Below are 18,175 nucleotides of genomic sequence, written 5' to 3'. Positions count from 1 at the left end.
CCATTTCCTATCCTTTGTTTGTGTTTGTTTGTTTGTTCCTGGTTCCACAGCTGTCAAAAAGTGCCCTGTAGTTCACCCGTTAAAATACTGAAGGCATGCAGTGTTGTGAGTGCGTGAACAGCTAGTGAATCATGGGAGCGCACAATAAAAAAATAAGAAAAACCCAACAGCATCAGTGAATGATTCGACAGTGTGCGTCAGCGCGCTGTTCCAGCACAGCTGTGTCATTTCACATTGTTTACAGCAACTTTCTGCAGCTGTACCACACCTTCAGTTCAATGCTGCAGTAGCTGAAAACTGTATTCAAAGTTTGTCTTGAGATTTAAAGTCGTTTAAATATTATTCAAAGCTTCTTTCCACAACAGACCCACACAGAAACCTCTCCCTCCTCAGATATTGCACAGAACAGAACACATTATATTATAGAGGACTAAAGGAAAAGCTGTGAGGCATGTTCTTATCACCACATGCTAAAACATTTCCTTCATTGTAATGTAGGTCAACTATAGAATATAGTACGTATACGTCATGCAGCTTTATTTTACGATTAAATAAGATATCATTTAAAGTCTCGGATCTGAAGACGGCTTTTGTACTCTCGGTCCGAATGGCATCAGCTATCGTTGCTGGGCTGGACCAGGTGCCGCTCCAATCAGGGCTCAGCGGGCGAGGAAGGTGGGGACGCCTCCTGTCGCTGCAGCCAACCTCGCCTCAGGGTGCACACGTCCCACTTGCAGCCGTAACAAACTGTGACACATGGCTTTTATACTGTTGCTTGCTCATGTAGCTAATGAAAGCTAATTCCACTGCACTTTGTTTCTCTAAAGGATCTAGATTAGTGGTAAATACTCTCACCGAGCACTTTATTAGGAACACCACACCGATACTGGGTGGTTCCTCCCTTTGCTCTCAAAACAGCCTCAGCTGTTCTTCCCACAAGATGTTAGAAGCTTCCCTTTGAGATTCTGCTCCATGTTGACGTGATGCGTCACATTTGCCAGCTGCACATTCAAGCTGCCAATCATCACGCCCCAAAGGTGTTCGAATGGAGTTCACTGGAGTTCACCGAACTCATTGTTTGCACCAGTTTGAGACGACTTTTTCTTTTGTGACATGTTGCATTATCCGGCTGGAGGTCGCCATTAGAAGATGGCAGACTGTGGCATGTGGTCGGCCTGAATACTCAGATTGATTGATTAGTATTAAGGGGCCAAAGTGTCGAGGAAACATTCTCCACACCTGGACTGTTGACACCAGGCAGGTTGAGTCCGTGGATTCATGCTGTTGAGTCATCAGACCAGGCTGTAGATGAGTTTGTTGTCCACTGCAGCCTCAGGTTTCAGCTCTTGGCTGATAGAAGTAAAGCCTGTCGTGGTCTTCTGCAGTTGTAGCTCATCCTCCTCAAGGTTTAGTATATTGGACCATCTTCCTCAGTCCTCTCACTCGCTGGAGGGTTTTTTTTTTGTGTTTTTGGCTCTGAGTAAAAACTGAGGGAAGATCAGCAGTTTCAGAAATACTCAAACCCACAACAACCATGCCTCAGTCAAAGTCTCTGAGATCACATTTTTTTCTCTGTTGTTTTTTTCGATGTGAACATTGACTGAAGCTCCTGACCTGTATCTGCAGGATTTTATGCATCACACTGCTGCCACGTGATTGGCTGATGGGATATCTGCACATACAAGCAGGTGTGCAGACTTGAGCAGTGTCTCCTTGGTAACAAAAATATTGTAAATCTCTCAATAAAGAGATTTATAAATATTGATATAGACTAAATCTCAAAACAGAATGTTTTATTTAAGAAAAGAAAAATCTTCAGGTTTTCATGAGGTGAAGAAGAAAACAAATAAACATAAAAATGTATTTATTCACAGTTTGATTTTGGTGGATGGTTGAGAAAGGATTTAATAATGTAATAATGTTCTCAGAGCAGTTGAAGTGTTTTCTGGTTTGAAAATGTATAAGCAAAGAAAAACAACAGCTCAGTAAATGACACGTTCACTGTCAGGTGATATAACAAAGACTTATCACTTGAGCAAAAACAAGTTTGGCCTACTCCCACTAATGACGCTCCATAACATTGAAAATGCCCATTAAACTTTGCCCCGACCGCAGCGAGTGATTAAAAGGTTGTAGGCTGGCGCTTTTTGTTTCTCTCTGATGAAGAGTGATTTTTTATTTTTTTTGCTCAATCGCTCTGAATAACAACACAAGCTAAAGTGCCTTACAAGCAAAACTTAATGTCACTCTTAATGTCTACTCCCTCGCTCAATTCCACCTCCTCCACCCAAATCGCACTCAGTCATTCATCAGAGCTCTCTCGAGTGATAACAGAAGCAGCGGGCGGAGGGAGAAGAAGGGAGATGGAGGCACACGGAGGGGAGGGCGGTGGAGAAATCCCTACGACGGAGCAGAGAGAGAAGGAGGCGGAGGGTGTTTGGAGGTGATGTTTACTGATGAAACGATGGGAGTGGAGGATGCGGATGATGAATGGCTGCTGGGGGAGAAAAGCGAGCGAGACTCATCCCTCACTCTCACTGGACATGTCCTTGAGCAAGGCACTTAACTCCTCCACTGCTCCAGTCATCCAGCAGCTGAGTAAACGGTTGTTACCAAGCAGCTCCCCTGGGGGGGGACGACTGTGTGAATATGAAGCAGCCCCCCCCCCTTCCCTGGTTAGATAGAGGTTAAAATTATTAGAGCAGGGTGGGGGTGAAGTGGAGGTTTAGGATGATATTTTCAGGGTTTATCAGCATCTTTCCCCCACTCGGATGTCTGCATGTTGTCGGGGGTGAAGCTGTGATCGAGGCAGCGAGGAAATGAGTTGCAAAGAGCGAGTGAGGGATGGTTTTGGTTTGTGGGGGGGGAGAAAACAAGACAAGAAGCGGGGCTGAACTAGAGCATTAGTACCTGAGAAGAGGAAATGGGAAGGAGATGACACAGACGACAGGAGAGAAATCGCCAGACACAAGGAGCAGAAATGAAACAGCTGCGTGGACTGATGCGACGCAGGGTGAAAGGAGAGAGCGGGAAATGGAAAATAAACACAAGTTGAATGTAAAACAGAAGTCAGAGAGATTGAAGAGAAAAATGAAAAACACATAGATGAAGCCAAATTTGTTTCTTCCTCCACTAACCTGAGCCCAGACCATTAATTAATATTACTCATAACTGCAACAACTGGAGAATTCCCAAGGTAACGCACCACGGCTCCACTGCAGCTCTTCAGTCAGTAAACACTGTTTCTGCTGCTCGTTCCCTCTTCCACATACAGCACATTAACATGCAGACTGCTCTCTCACTTATTGCTCTTATCCTGGTTTTCTGAGATCACAGAACTAGGAATAACTTCTTTATTCATAGTTTTTAATGAAATGTTTCTGATCGTCTGGGTCAGCACAGGTGAGTCTGCGACTGTTGCTTCACTGTCTGGACTGCTTTTGAGAGTTTCACCAGTGGCACCAGTAACAAAACAACTACTCTCCCCTGACTTTTAATTGTGGTATGTCGATGGTTTAACCGTTGAGCATTGTGTTTGCCGTCGTGGTGACTATCATGTGACATCAGCTGAGGATACAGACTCTGCAGACAGAGATCAGATCTGCTGGTTCACATCATATTCACAATATTCTCCTAAACCAGAATAAGAGCTGAAAACGATGTACACAAGCTCTCTTTAAAACTTTACAATAACAAGGATTTTATCGTGCATGTTTGTTTGTTTGTAAGCGTAGGATCACTGCATTATACAACTGTCGTGGGGCTGTGTTATCAGACTGGACTTTACTGGACCAGAAAGGACCAGTTGGTCTAACGAGGTGCAGAATGCTCGAGGCAGTCAGTTGAAATGAGCTGAATTTTGGCTTTGTCCTGCTGAAGGGTTTCTGTCACCTTTCCTTGGTTGAGCAAACCGTCTGCGTATTTCACTTTTGTCTTCTCTAACTCCTATTTATCTGCTCTTTATTAGCTTCATTGGCATAGAAATGATTAACAAGTGCCGCTTGTCCAGGAGAGAAAATGGAGCTTTTGATTCTACGACCAGTGAAGAGTCGGTTTCATTTAGTGGAATAACAGAAAACACAAAATCACAACCAAACACAGAATGAAAAGAGAAACTGAAGGGGGAGGTCAATGAACATGAGGGAGAATACTGAGATTAGATAAAGGACAAAAAAAAAAAACAGGAGGAGAGTGATAGGAGATCAAATAGAGAGAGAGTCAGGAGAGAGTTGGGGATCAGCATTCAGGAGGAGGAGGTGTTGGTCCGGCAGAGTCGAAGCCGAGCAGCAGTGATGGATTGTGTTTACTCCTCTGTCTGTCCCCACCTTTATTCTTTTACTTCCTTCTGTTTTTCTGTCTCTTTGTCCGACGCCCTCGACTACCTTCTCCTCGCCACGTGTCCTCGCCGATCTCCACGTTCTCTCCCTCTCTCTCTCCTCTTCTCTCTTTTTAGTTTCTCCCCCGTGTTCCTCTCTCTCTCTTGATTTGTTCATCTTGTCCTCTCCTCCATCATTTTCTCTCACCTCTGCTTTTATTCTCTTGTTTTTCTTAGCTCTGCGCTCCACATTTTTTCCTCCTTTTCGTCGGTGTGCTTTATATTTATCATCTTTCCTCTATTCTTTTGTCCTCAGTCCTTTATTTCTCTTTTGAACTTCCTCCTCATTCTCCTGTCCTTTGTATTTCCTTTCTTTTCTCATGATTCTTTCTCTGTTTACTTCCTGTTTTTTTCTTCTGTCTCTTCCTCTCTGTATTCTCTGTGTTCCTACCTTGTTTATTTTACCGACCTTGTCATTTTTCCGCTGTGTTCCACTCATCATCTTCCTCCTTTTTTCTTCTCCTAATTTCTGCATTAAGATTTTCATCCTCCTCCTTTCTAAAAAAATTCACTCTACCCTCCCCCCAAAAAAACTTTTCTTTCACCTTCTGCTTTCATCTGTTTTTACTTGTCTTGTCTTTTTCTTTCCTCTCCACTTGTCCCTCTTTTCTTTTTTTACTTTATCACGTCTCTCCAGTACACGCCTGTTCTCACACCCTTTAATCCTTTACCTGCTTTAATCTTAAAAACAGTAAACAGCCCTCTTCTCTCTCGTCCTTCCTTTCTCTCCCGAACGTCTTCTCCTCATCTCACCGTCCTCGCTCTCTCCTGCTCTGCTCGCCCCTTTTCCCTCCTCTCCACTTGTTTGTACCTTACCTCCTCTGGTCTTTTGCTCCACTGCTCCTCATCGTCTCCTTCCTCTTGATGGTCTCTTTTTTGTACCCAATACGTGTATTTTTATCTGCTTCTTTCCTACTCTCAGATGGCCGGGCCACTTCTGTGAGTTGTTTCCCTGCTCATTAGTAACTTATGAGATGTTCAGGTACACTGGACTGTATTTTTAGCCGCTCTCTGAAGTCCGTGTAGATGAAACTAAATATTAAAGGTGAGTAGAAAAACATTTTAAATTAGGGATTCTGAGGAAACTGAATCACAGTCCACGTTTCAAAGTTAAAGTCACACTGTTAAATACAAAAAAATGTGAAGAATTAGCTCGTCTTGGAAAAGCAACCTTTTTATTTCAATTGATTTTCCAAATGTTGCGTGTAACACAAGTCTCTGTATAACGGAGAGTTAAAGGTCATGAAAGAGCAGAAAAAGTACAAAGGAGTGAGGTTTGACATTTTTGTTTTTTCCAGGACTGTGTTTGAAGGAGTTGTTGATTTTTGTGTTGGACTGAAAAACATCTGCAACATTTGAACCAGGCAACAGAAACTTAAGCTGAGTCACAAGTTTAATGGGGAATGGTAAACAGAAACTATATGATTGATGACTGGAGATCTGTACCAAACGAGCATGCTCCTTTACACCTGGAGATTATGATTTGTAGTCCAAGGCATCTCTGCAGAACTACAGCACTTCATTTATAATGTTGTGTTGTGACATATTTCACCTTCATCAAAAGAATTGCAGGTGAGGGTTCAGCCATACGCAGAACAGGTACATTTACTGGAAATTCCTCATCAGTTTATCATCGTTATTGTGGGATGTTTTTCTCTTGTTTCGTGATAATTATCGAGGTTGTTTTTGCGCCCAGCTCTTCTCTGATGGCACCTTATTTTGCGAGAGTAACCTCTAATTAACTTGATAAGCAGTGGGAGGCAGAGGAGAGCTCGAGGATAATTTGCTCCTCTGCTATGTACAGTGATTGATGAATATACAAAGTCATCAACTAGTTTTTCGGGCGAGTAGAGAAACACAACAAGAAAGCGGGAAGAACAGCTCCAGCAGGAAACAGAAACTCTTGTAATCAGACGCAATGTTTTGTCCGTTCTTCTTCTTCTTCTTGCAGCTATTCCTGTGTGTGGTGTTTTGTCTCTTCTCGAGTATGTTCCGCCGATACCTGCACCTCATTAGCAGCCTGGCGTGTTTACCATCCTTTTTTGAAGAAGAAGAAGAAGAAGAAAACCTAGCAGCTGTAGTCGCAGTGTACCCACTTTTGGTTGGTGTTGCACTTCCAGCCTGACACACTGTTCTCGAGTTGCTGCAACAACTATGACGGTAAAGCCCAGAGGAGTGTGTTGTCGGGTGTAGCAGAGTGTCGGTGTACAGGCAGCTGTGATGGCCACCAGTGTCAATTAAGGGGATTGTATAGTGTATGTGTCACAACAGTGGGGAGCGGTGGTCTTCTTTTCTGCGTTAATCTCCCATTGCTTCAAATTCGGGTGAGAGTTTGTTTTACATTTTGCTTCTGTAAATACCGTAGACTGTAAATGAAGATGGACGTAGCCTCTGTGTCGTCACCCAAAGGTTTCTGAGGAGCACTTTTGCTCCGCCGTCACCATCTTGGCAGTGTCTGACCCCGCCCCCAACTCCCAGCTAATCCAAAAGAGGGAAAAGAGGTTGTGCGCGTTTCGGTGCATGCCCGTTTGAGGCAGAACTTTAAACCTTAATAAGATTTAAACAGGTGAGTTGTATAGAAACCCCAAGGTCGTTAACATGTTTATTTCTGCTGTAAAGTTGGACATTTTAACGTGGAGGCTGACTCGCTTTTGGAGCATTGATCATTAGAGGAACTGCAGGTTTTGGCACTTTGATGTTTGGCTTCATTGTTCAGCCCTGGACGTTGCCACACGGTAAATTCGATTTACGTTCAAACTTTCTTAAAGATAACTTAAAGACTGAGGCTTCAAAGTGGCGTTTTTAGATTGACTAAAAGAAAATCAGTGGGCCTGTCATGGGGAGTACCACTCTCTCTCTCTGCTACCAACAGTTGTGTCTTATGTGGCTCAGGAGGAGCTTTTTCAAGTAGATAACCTCTGCGAGGTCACCGCGGTTATCTCAGCTCAGGCTGGGAGACGACACATTTTTAAACAGGAAGCCAGCATTATAGGCTGGGGCTGCTGATACTGAGAGATGTGGACGTTCAGCGGTCGAGGAGAAGGAGTCTTGGAGGAGTCGGGGCTTCTGTTCTGGAGCTTGATCCATAAGATTTAATCGGTCTCTCACAGCTCCTCCAAATTTGTCCTATCAGTGTGTCTGCAGGTTGAAACACCAATGCAACAGTGGTTCAGGACTTTAAGAAGCTTCACAGCTGTTTATCACCCGCGCGACTGTTCAAATGTCTTTCTTTCTTTCATTGTAGCCATTGTGCTTTATTCCTCTTATGCTTTACTGTTCTGTTCTTTACTCTTTTTGCATACATTCTCTTCATGGCTCATTTCACTCCCTCTCTCTCTCTCTCTCTCTCCCGCCCTGTTGCCGCAGCAGCAGTTAAGTGAGCACGCAGTATAAAAATGTAAACTCCAGGCAGGCATTCTGGCCACTGGGTATTCTTAGAGTCTTAGAGTACACTGAACAAAAATATAAACACAACACACTTTTGTTTTTGCTTCCATTTTTTTCTTGAGGTGAAGGTGAAGATCTAAAACTTCTTCTTTCTAAACAAAAAGCGACTTTTTCACTCATGTGACACATGAAGCTGCTGATTACACAGCGTGATTACTGCACAGGTGCGCCTTGGGCCGGTTTATGAGGTACTGAACTGTGTGACTCGGGCTACAAGAGAGAGAACAAGTCAGTATCTATATGCAGTGCGACACAGCTCCCCTGTACAGAGTCGATCAGGTTGTTGATTGTTCTCCCACTCCTCTTCAATTGCTGTGCAAAGTGGCCGGATATTGGCGGGAAGTGGAACATGCTGTCATACACACAGATCCAGAGCGTCCCAAACACGGTCAGTGGGTGACACATCTGGTGACTCTGCAGGTCTTCCAGAAATTGTGTTCACCACGCCGCACGTCACGCTTTCTACATGCTGCACTTTAATGGATCTTTATTTTATTATCATCTTATCATCATCATCTTATTTATTTTATCCTCTTCTGAAGCTCTTTAAGTCTCGTTAGTAGATTGCAGCATTATCGTTTTCTTTAAAGAAATGTGCCTTTATGTTTATTTCTTTATTCCTTAATTTGATATTACAGACAGTAATACAGACAGTTTGCCACTGGGTTAAATTCAAGTTAAACTCCTAATAAATTAAAAGAAATATACTCTTTTTTCACTGTGCCAGAAACATACTGTGATTTCATGTACTGAAATGGATTTGTCACAGAGGGTCAGACTCTGAAATGCCCCTCAGTCAGTTCTCCTGCTGAGAGGAGAACAGGTAAGTGCAGGCGGAGGGTAAACGTTGACGTCTTCTTTCATGAATCTAAACATCTGAAACATTAAAGACAACAGCTGCGATTCTTTTCAGGAATGAGAAGGAAAGAAGGGAGAGGAATAAAAGAAGATATAAAGGAAGAGAGAGGAGGACGTAGGAGAAATTAGGAGCCAAGGATGAAGCAGGGATCATCCCTCAGTCTGTCAGTCACAGGCGACATTTCAGACACTGTTTTGAATTTTGACTAAACTTAGTTTTCAAAGCTGCATTGATGAGACTAAAGACGACACCACAATTACCAATCACAAAGAAGATTTTCACTCATTCCTGGGAACCTCCCTCAGAGAGATACGGGCCAGTGCGGAGGAAGGCTTACACCTGTTAAGCCTGTGAGAAGGAGGAAAAGATTATTTTTATTTTTTCTCTTTGTCCCTTTTAGACAAAAGAAACAGAGGGACGAGAATGACAGGGATGATTTGAGTGAGGAACAGCAGATTGCCGGTCAGGGAAGCAGGCCAATCCCCTGTACTGTAGGATAATGAGATGAAAAGCTGCAGACTCTGCAGGCATAAACGTTACAGCACAAACCACCCTGTGGATGGATGGATGCATGGACGGAGGGAGGGAGCTAAAGAGATGCAGAATGACAGAAATGGAGCATCAGGGGAGGATGGTAGAGAGACAGAAGGAAGGCGATAATGATGGTGATGGGAGACAAACAAGAAAGGAAGGGAGGAAATTAGAGGGAGGAGGGAATAACAGAGGGAATGAGTTAAGTGGCCAAGAAAGAAATGAGAAGCAGAGACGACGGTGGGAAAAGTTAGTTTGGTTGGAAGCTGCAAAGGATAGAGGGAAAAGAAGAGAAAGGAGATGGAAATGGAGAACGGCCGAATCAAGAAAGAACAGGTGAGATGGAGGGGGAGGGAGAGAGGGAGATTCACAGATGGAGAGGAAATGTTTAGATGGAGGCAGAAGCAAGATAGCGAGAAATACGGAGGGTAAAAGAAAAGACGGGGAGTGGAGAGGACAGACAAAACAGATGAGAGCAGAGACAAGGAAATGAGACGAAGACGACAGAAGGAAAAACATGTTGTGATAAAAGGCTCCGAGCTTTTTATTTTGTCTCCAAAAGTCGTCATTTGAACCTCCAACCCCCCCCAACCCCCCCTCTGAAGACATCCTGCATTTCTCTCCTCTGATTCCTGCCAATCCAGCTCCTCCTGTATCTCCTTCATTACCACAAACTTTACCGTCTCTCCTCTCCACTCCGTTTGTCTGCGGCGCATTACGGCATTAAGCTGTCTCTTGTCCAGGGATTGGTGACTGCAGACTGCAGTATATCCTCTGGCTGGCCGTTTGATCTCACTGGGGAGCGTTTGACTCCCTCTCGTTTTTTTGTCAAACACTGAACCCGTCAAACAAATTCAGGGCATCACGCTCGCTCTCTGACTGACTGCCACTCCGCCGCAGACCCAGCAGGAGGGGGACGTGGGATGAAGGGAAAGGGAGAGATTTGCTGGCGTCGGGATCATTATGAATGAGCCGGCTTGGTGATTTCTAAATGTTACTCTCCACGAGATGCAACACAAGAAAAAAATTTAAAAAAAAAGAACCGAGACCATGCAAACTTGTAAGGAGGTAAATATGATAAGATCTCTCCTGGCGGAGCAAGCCACGTCGAAGAGATGCAGAATACATATAAAACTGTCTCTGTGTCCCTGACAACGTCTGTGCAGTCAAAACAGAAACCTGAGGCCGGTTTATGAGTGTAGTCACAAACAAATCAGCGCTCATGAATAAGACTCTCTTCATTCATTAGTTTTCAACACAGAGACGGGCACAGCAAAAAATAGAAAGAGGGTGTCTGTTAATTGTCGGGGAAGGACGGACCTCTGCAGAGCCCTCAGACGCTCGCAGCTTGTTAGGAAAAGTTTATTGAGAATAATGAGGGTGCTGTGGTTTTGGCGACAGCGCTCAGTGGCTGCGCTTATTCTCAGGGAGTGATGAGAAGAGCTGCCTTTGAAATCTCCTCCCCTTATAGAACAATCTCAGGGCATTTTCACACCTAAAACTCGTTTGCTCTGGTCCGTTCAAGTTTGTAAACTTGTCTCATTTTCCTCCTGGTTCGGTCAAACCACGTCAGAACGTTCACTCCACTTATGGTCGGATCGTCCGGGAAGGAGCAGGGACGTAAACACAGGAAGAAGGTTGCGGGGAACAGTCGAGGTTCAAACTTGTTCACGTGCTGGTGGGGTCAGATCCATCAAAAACAAACCACTCCAGAGTTCCCTTGGGGCCCGGACCGAAACCACCTCCTCGCAAGCATCTCGGTGCGATTGTTTTGGTCTGCACCCGAGAGCCATTACTGTTCTTACACCTGTCCAAGCCAATCACACCAAGGGGGAAACGGAGCCAGGGTTCGGTTTAACCGGACTGAAAAGCGCAGGCGTGAAAACACGCTAAGTTCTTCACTTCTAACTGGTAGAAGTATTTCTTTGTACTTGTTTTGAATCTGAAAAGACCAAACTGTTGCAACAAAGTTAGAAGCACAATATCATCGTATTAAGGAAAGTGATAAAATATAAAAACAAATAGAATTGTAGTGAGGGACTGAACAAATATGAATATAATTAGCACAACGTCTTTGCTCAGACAGCAGCATTAAATAGATAAACCTTGGTGAATTGATGTTGTTGTCAGTGAGAGAGCAGCACATATCCAGGCCACCCCAGTTGTTTCTAGCAACAATCATCGAGTGTCCTCTGGGAATCATTTCCCTCTTTTGCAGATTCTGCTGCGATGACATGCTCAGTAGCTGGCTGGTGCTGTGCCAGCCGGCAGGCAGGCTCACACACACACACACACACACACACACACACACACACACACTGAGAGAACCAGGAAAACCAAGATGGTGTAACAAACAGGAGAAAAAGTTTAATTTCATCACAGCTTTACGAACCCCGCTCCGCAAACAAATGACTTACCGTTCCCGTGCAAAGTGGGGGTAAAATTACAAGCTCTATCTGCCCTACTTAAAACTTAATAATTTGAAGCACATTGCAAAAGCACAAGCTCAGACAGGAGGGAGAGTTGGAAGGAAAGGTTGAAAGGCAGTCCAAATGAGATTAAGTCAGAGAGCTGTGAAGAAGAGAGAGGAATGGATGCAGAGGGAAGAGGTCGGAGAAAAAGAGTGAGAGATTTTTGTATCGGAGATGACAAGCAGAAAGATGTGAAGAAATGGACCATGCACTGACTACAGGAAAAGAGAAGGGAAAGAGACTGAGGGAATTAATTTAATGAGGAGAAAGAGAATGGAGAGGAGTGGGTAATGAAGGAAAAGATATCACCTCATGAATCCAGAGCGAACAAATGCAGGTGTACAAGTAGTTCATGTAAAAGTTATACTTTTCATTTTGCTCATTTTGAATTTTTTTGCACTCTGTCTCCGTCTCCAAGAGGAGCTGAGAAACCTCACCATTAATGAAGCGAAACACAGATAACCTTCAAGTTAACGCCATGTAATCTTCAACGGTTCTAGACATCCCACATTTTAATTCACTTAATGTTTTCTTACATGGGAGAAAAAAAAATCAGCTTAGGTCTATTTTCATCTCTCCTCAGGGGCTCGTCTGAAGGACTAAGAGCAGATACAGTAGAGACAGTGTAAACACATCAGGTGGGACTTCCTCTGCACAATAACTCATCAGTCACGTTCATCTTCAAAAGCGTCACTAGAGCATCAATGCAAACATATCTGCCACAGCTGACAGCAATCGACGTGTGATGGTGTGTGACGGCGGCGAAATGAAGCGATCACAGAGCTAATTTGAAGATTCGTCTTTGAGGGGTTTTTCTCCACGGCGGCTCATCTTTGTGGCCCCTGCCTCTGCCTTTGATGCGGGGCCCACTGGATGCCAAACAATATGAGCAAACGGATCAGCTGATGATGAAGTGGCGTGGCAAAGTATGGAAATGACACACAGTAACCACACACACACACACACACACACACACACACACACGCAGTGGGTGACTTAATCCTGTCTCTCCTGTGGGGCCTCGGGGCCCTTCTTACCAAGCAGGCGCATTCAGCACATTTCACAGTCTACCCCTTAATCCCTTTAGGAGGCTCCATTACATGTCAACAGTGGCCCACTGCTTACACCAGAGACTGTGTGTGTGTGTGTGTGTGTGTGTGTGTGTGTGTGTGTGTGTGTGTGTGTGTGTGTGTGTGTGTGTGTGTGTGTGTGTGTGTGTGTGTGTGTGTGCGCGCAGAGTGTTTTGTATGTATGAGCGGATCCTTTATTGCAGTGTGAGAAAATGCTGATCTTATTAAGTCATTTAGGCGAGCACTTAGTATTAGTCTTAGTTCTTTTTACACTGTGTATTTGTAACGGGGACTTTATGGTCAGGAGACACTAAGTTAGTGATTGGAATAATCAATATCACCTGTACCTGTTAGTGTAGTGAAGAGGTGTTACTCCTCACAGGGTTCAGATAGTAGTCCTGTATTAGTGGGGAAATTTGTAGTGTTACAGCAACAAAGTGGACAGTACAAAGAAAAGAAAAACAGCAAAAAAGATAAATTATAGATAATAATAATAATATAATATGTAGAATTTATATTTGAATTGAACAAAAATAGCAGCAGAAAAGAGATACTGCTGAGGTCTTGTACCAAACAAACATCTGCGTCTCTTTTACACCACAATGCTTCATTTATAATAGTGTGTTCTGACACTTTTTTACCTTTTTATAAACAGTCCCAGCTATTTGAATATTGCAATTTCGATATTATTCCTATTAATTGTTCCGCCCTATCTGAAGGGATGAAAATTGGTATGAATTTGACGTGATGTGGAACAGCAGCAGGGAGCTGACAGGCGGACGCTGCTGCAGCAGGAGGAGAGCTTTTAAAATCTAACAGAAGGGAGCTGATTGGTTAAACAGCAGCCTCCATGAAATGCGCTTCTTCATGATCGAATACAGGTAAATACCTGAGCGCTGCTGACGGTTCAGGATGTCTCTGCATTCGTTAGAGGAGGTGGACGTGATGGAACTGAGCTCCATCACTCCAGGTTCTTTTGAGTGTGTGCTAAGCTCTGCTGCTACAGTGTCAGCTGCAGCTGCTGAGCTCGTCAGCAGATCTATAGTTAAGTAAATACATCTCGCGTGTGTGTTGATGGTTTACATGCGTGCGTCTGTATGTGACTCTTTGTACGTGCGTCTCTGTCTAGACTCGTATCTATCAGTGGCTGCTCTGCTTGACAGCGATTTCAGGCTCTCCCGGCTGCTCACAGCTTACAAATGATATCCTCATGTGTAATAACTGGATCATTGGCTGAGTTTAGGACGTGTTTGAGTGGCGGATTACAGCTCTCCCTGTCCCTGGGACGTAACATTGATGTACCATTTGGCAGATGATTTCATGCAAAGCGCCTTACAGGACCGTCGCACGCATTTTTTTAGCATGGCTGGTCCCCCGGGAGGAATCAAACCTCTCACCCCTGGCTGCACTAACGTCATTCTTCACCATGAGGGCCACAGAACCAGCCTGTGTCCCCCTCTAACCTCCTCACCCTTCCCTGCTGTACTCTAAATCTGCTGTCTGGGAATTTGGCCCATCGAAACAAACAGCCCAGCAGCGTTTGGCCACGGCTAATCCCGAAAAAGGGAGAGGATGGAGAAAAGAGAAATGGAATAGGGAAGGTTTTTTTTCTAAAGGATGGTTACAGAGGAAACTGCTAATGAGTGAATAGAGAAAAGAGAGATACTGTAAGTGGAAACAGGCAGAAGAAAAGTGGAAGAATAGAAGCAGAGAAGAAGAAGCGAGATAGATTTATGTTCAGGTATTTTTATTGACATACGTGTCAGAGCTCAGGAGACACTGGATTATAAACTAAATGATATTTGAGTCATCTGATAACTGTATTCGGTTAATATCCAATTAAGTTTCTGATACAGATATCTTAAATGTGGTTGTTATAGTGATGAAAAATAAGCTTAACAGCAGAGATGTCCGGAGCCGATCCTCAGGATCAGTATGGGGAACAGTCCGTCCGTATTTTAATGGATTGGTATTTGTTTATTAAATGCAGATCAAAATCCGATCCTTCCAGTCCTGTTGTCTGCCCTGTTTTATTTCACCTCATCATGCCAGAGTCGCAGCTCCTGTCCTACACTGAGCTTTTGAAAAACACAGGTTCATTAAGCTCTGACTTTAATAATCGTTAGCAAATTGTTGTTGGAAACATTCAGTTAGCAGCTTTTCATACTTAGCCGGTTAAAATGACAAACATGGCCGGCGATACGTCGCGCCAGCTGTCACTGATTAATTCTAATCGTGTGAGTAACTTGATGACGGGCCCAAATTAAACCTGGCTGTTGTTGGTTTGTCTGCACGCCGCTGTCAGCACCTGTCAGAGGTGGTTTGTGAGGGAAGAAGCTCCACTCTGCAGCACCACTGTGCAACCATAAGTGTTTGTTTAGTTACAACAAATCCACCAGAGTGAGACGCCTTTTCTGGCTCGTCACGCCACTGTCGGGGGGGGGGCAAATTCTCCCAAATGATCATATTATATCATATCAATGATTTTAGCTCATAGACTTTTGAACCAGGATCTTAAGTATTTGGTTCAAGAAGTAGTTTACAGCTGTTTTTGTTTTTTTAAATGCATGGGATACACCGAGTGTTTAATCAGCATTAAAGTCAAGTAAATGTCTGTATCAGATTGACTCAGTTTTTGGCAGATAACCAGTGTTGCAGGACATCCCTACTGATCAGCGCTCTCTGGTGGACGAACTGTATGATGGTTACACTATTTCTAGCTCACCTCAAACATATCTCAGGTATTGTTGTACTGCAACGATATCTGTTGAGCAGTACATGTAATATAATTCTCTATGTGCTCTCGCTCATATATTTGTGATGGATTAAAATTGACAGATTATATCACACCAGCCTCTTCATTCACATGAGGTCTGTGTTTGTGCTCTCAAAAAAAAAAAATGTGTCAGACCGAATTTATTACCTCGCCCTGTCGTCTCTCCCAATACTGTGTTTCAAATCTTTATGCGTGTGTGTGTATGTGTGTGTATGCGTGTGTGTGCACTGAGAGGGTACATCCTCCAGTGATCGATTCTGAAGTGTGCTGTAATGCATTTTAAAAGGCTGAACACTAAAGCTGTCAGCCCTCGAGGGAGAATGATAGAAACAAGTTAGGGAACGCCAGACAGCAAACTGTCTGAGCTCGTCCTCCCCAAGGATTTTCACCTCAAAGCTCACAATATCCTGAACTTGTCTCCTCGCTACAGTAAATATTATGTCAACAGGACAGATGCACATGGGCCTCGTGGTTATTTTGCTGCAGTGATTTGGAGATGTGTCAAGGAGGGAAAGGACGCGGGCGTCACTTTGTTTTGTTGGCAGTTTAACAGTGGTACGTGTCACAACTCAGTAGTTATTGGTGGAATTGGACAGATTGTCAAAGTGAAGGTTGAATAACTTTCAGTCTGTATGAAGAATGAGAAACGATGATGCGCTATAGGAATGACTCGTTGGCAAATCTCCTCCCAGTCTGTTTGATGGCAGCTCAGGTCTGATGTTGTCAACTTTTGAATTATTTCTGTTAAAAACCTGTCGCTGCAACCAGAATGTGAGATTTGAAGCATGAAATTTGATCTTGAAGTATTTCTCCTGCTCCAAGTCCTCATGAGACTTGATGGTATATACACTTGTTCTCCCCAATTTTTATTTATGTGATTTCTTTTCTTTTTTTATTTGAATAGTTTTTTTTTTGTTTATATTAGTTCACCAAAATGAGTGTTTTAGTCACAAATATAAACTTTCTTAAGTTTTCAAATTAAAAGTTTTGTCCGAACACTAAAACTGCAACGGTTAGTTGCATTAGTCAATAGAGAGTGGAGGTAGCCTGGAGTTTGACCTCCGTCACTTTATTCACCTACTGCTATTTATCTTTGGACTATTTCAAGCACAAGCACAAGCTAAGCTTTTGTCTGTTGTTTGTCGTCTACTGTTTTCATTTCACCAACTATGTGTTGTGTTCACAGTGACACTTTTACACAAGTGAAGTTCCCAACAGATAAAGTTATTCGAGTTTGAGTTGAGTTGAAAGGAAATGAATCGGCAACTGTTTTGATGGTCAGTTCATTGATTTCAGTCATTTTCCGAACAAAAATGCCAAATAATGTCAGATTTAGCTGCTTTTCTCAGTCTCATGTTATAGTGCGTTGAATATCTTTGGATTTTGGACTGTTTGTTGAACAAACCTACGTTGACGCGATGCAGCTGGCGGCATATGTTGCGTATCCTCTGTGTCTGTTTACGCCAGATGCTGAACAATGAGTTCAGCTTCATGAGTGAGAACCACTTGTCTGAAGTGTGATAATGCTCTACAGTAATACAGGCAAGATAAGGAAAATGTGCAGGCGCTAATTAAGTAGACTCTCTATCTTCCTCCTCCTCCTCTCAGCAGGTTTACTCCCTCTAATAACCAACAATACAACCCTTGTTTCCTCAGAGAGAGAGAGAGGCCTTTTCTTTAATCCCTGCCTCTGGATGAAAGCAGTGGAGGAAGATGATTATCATAAACTGCAGAGTTTTATCTGTGAGGGCGGCTGGTCGTCTCCTCTGATGGGTCGTTTGGATCCTGTCCCTGCTTGATGACATCAGCAGCGGGATTGACAATAAAAGGCAATGGAGTTTGTTAAGGGCCTCGGTGCAGCCAGCAGACAGGCCGCAAATCAGTGGAGGGGTTTATGATGATTGGGCAGACACGACTGCGCACACACACACACACACTCCATGACCCCTACACACACTCTCTCTCTCTCACACACACACACACACACACACACAAAAAAAATCTGACACACAAATTTACAAGCCGGTCGTGTACTTAAACCTGAGGTGTAGATATACGCCTCCTTTGAATCTCTCATAGACGCTGTCGCTGGTAACGATACTTCCAACACTTTACCGTGAACTCAGCACAGTGAATCTGCCTTAACGGGAGTTCTGCCGTGGAATTAAAACAGTCTTTAGCCAAAACAACACAAAACAGACAACACGGTTGATAATAACCTACAATTAGCTAAAAATATACAGATGTGCAGTCTGGTCAGATGTTTAGTTCCGGTTAGCGTTTAGCCAGCGTTTAACCTTTGAAGGAATCTACGTCCGGAGTTGTTTTGATTTCAGTTGCTAATGTGTTCCAGAGCTGACAGCTCTTTGCGGAGAAAGCTGATTGTCCAAATTTAGATCAATGATGTGATATGTTACAGTTGCCATTCACCACACTGTTAGTTTCTCTGTTACTGTCTCGCCTTTGGATATATCTGGAGAGACTCTGGGGCTAAACTGTTGAAGATGAATGAAGTAGATTGTGTCTTCTCGGTATGTGTTTTCCATTGCCTGATTGGCTGGCTGTTATACTGAGAACTCACTGTCTCAACATTGTCCACAGTAGATGGTAGGCCCATGTTATTCCTCAGCAGAGGTGGTGAGCACA

The 18,175-nt window shown here is 43.6% G+C and overlaps 1 protein-coding gene across 2 annotated transcripts in view; it reads left to right on the top strand.

The window, feature by feature from the left end:
* Positions 1-18,175, top strand: part of man1a2 (mannosidase, alpha, class 1A, member 2) — a 129,425-nt gene that overhangs the window by 80,069 nt on the left and 31,181 nt on the right. The gene's annotated exons all lie outside the window — the stretch shown is intronic.

This window comes from Seriola aureovittata, chromosome 11, assembly GCF_021018895.1.
Source record: "Seriola aureovittata isolate HTS-2021-v1 ecotype China chromosome 11, ASM2101889v1, whole genome shotgun sequence".
Classification (NCBI taxonomy): domain Eukaryota; kingdom Metazoa; phylum Chordata; class Actinopteri; order Carangiformes; family Carangidae; genus Seriola; species Seriola aureovittata.
The sequence above is the reverse complement of the archived record's forward strand: the minus strand, read 5'-3'. Positions and strand labels throughout refer to the sequence as shown.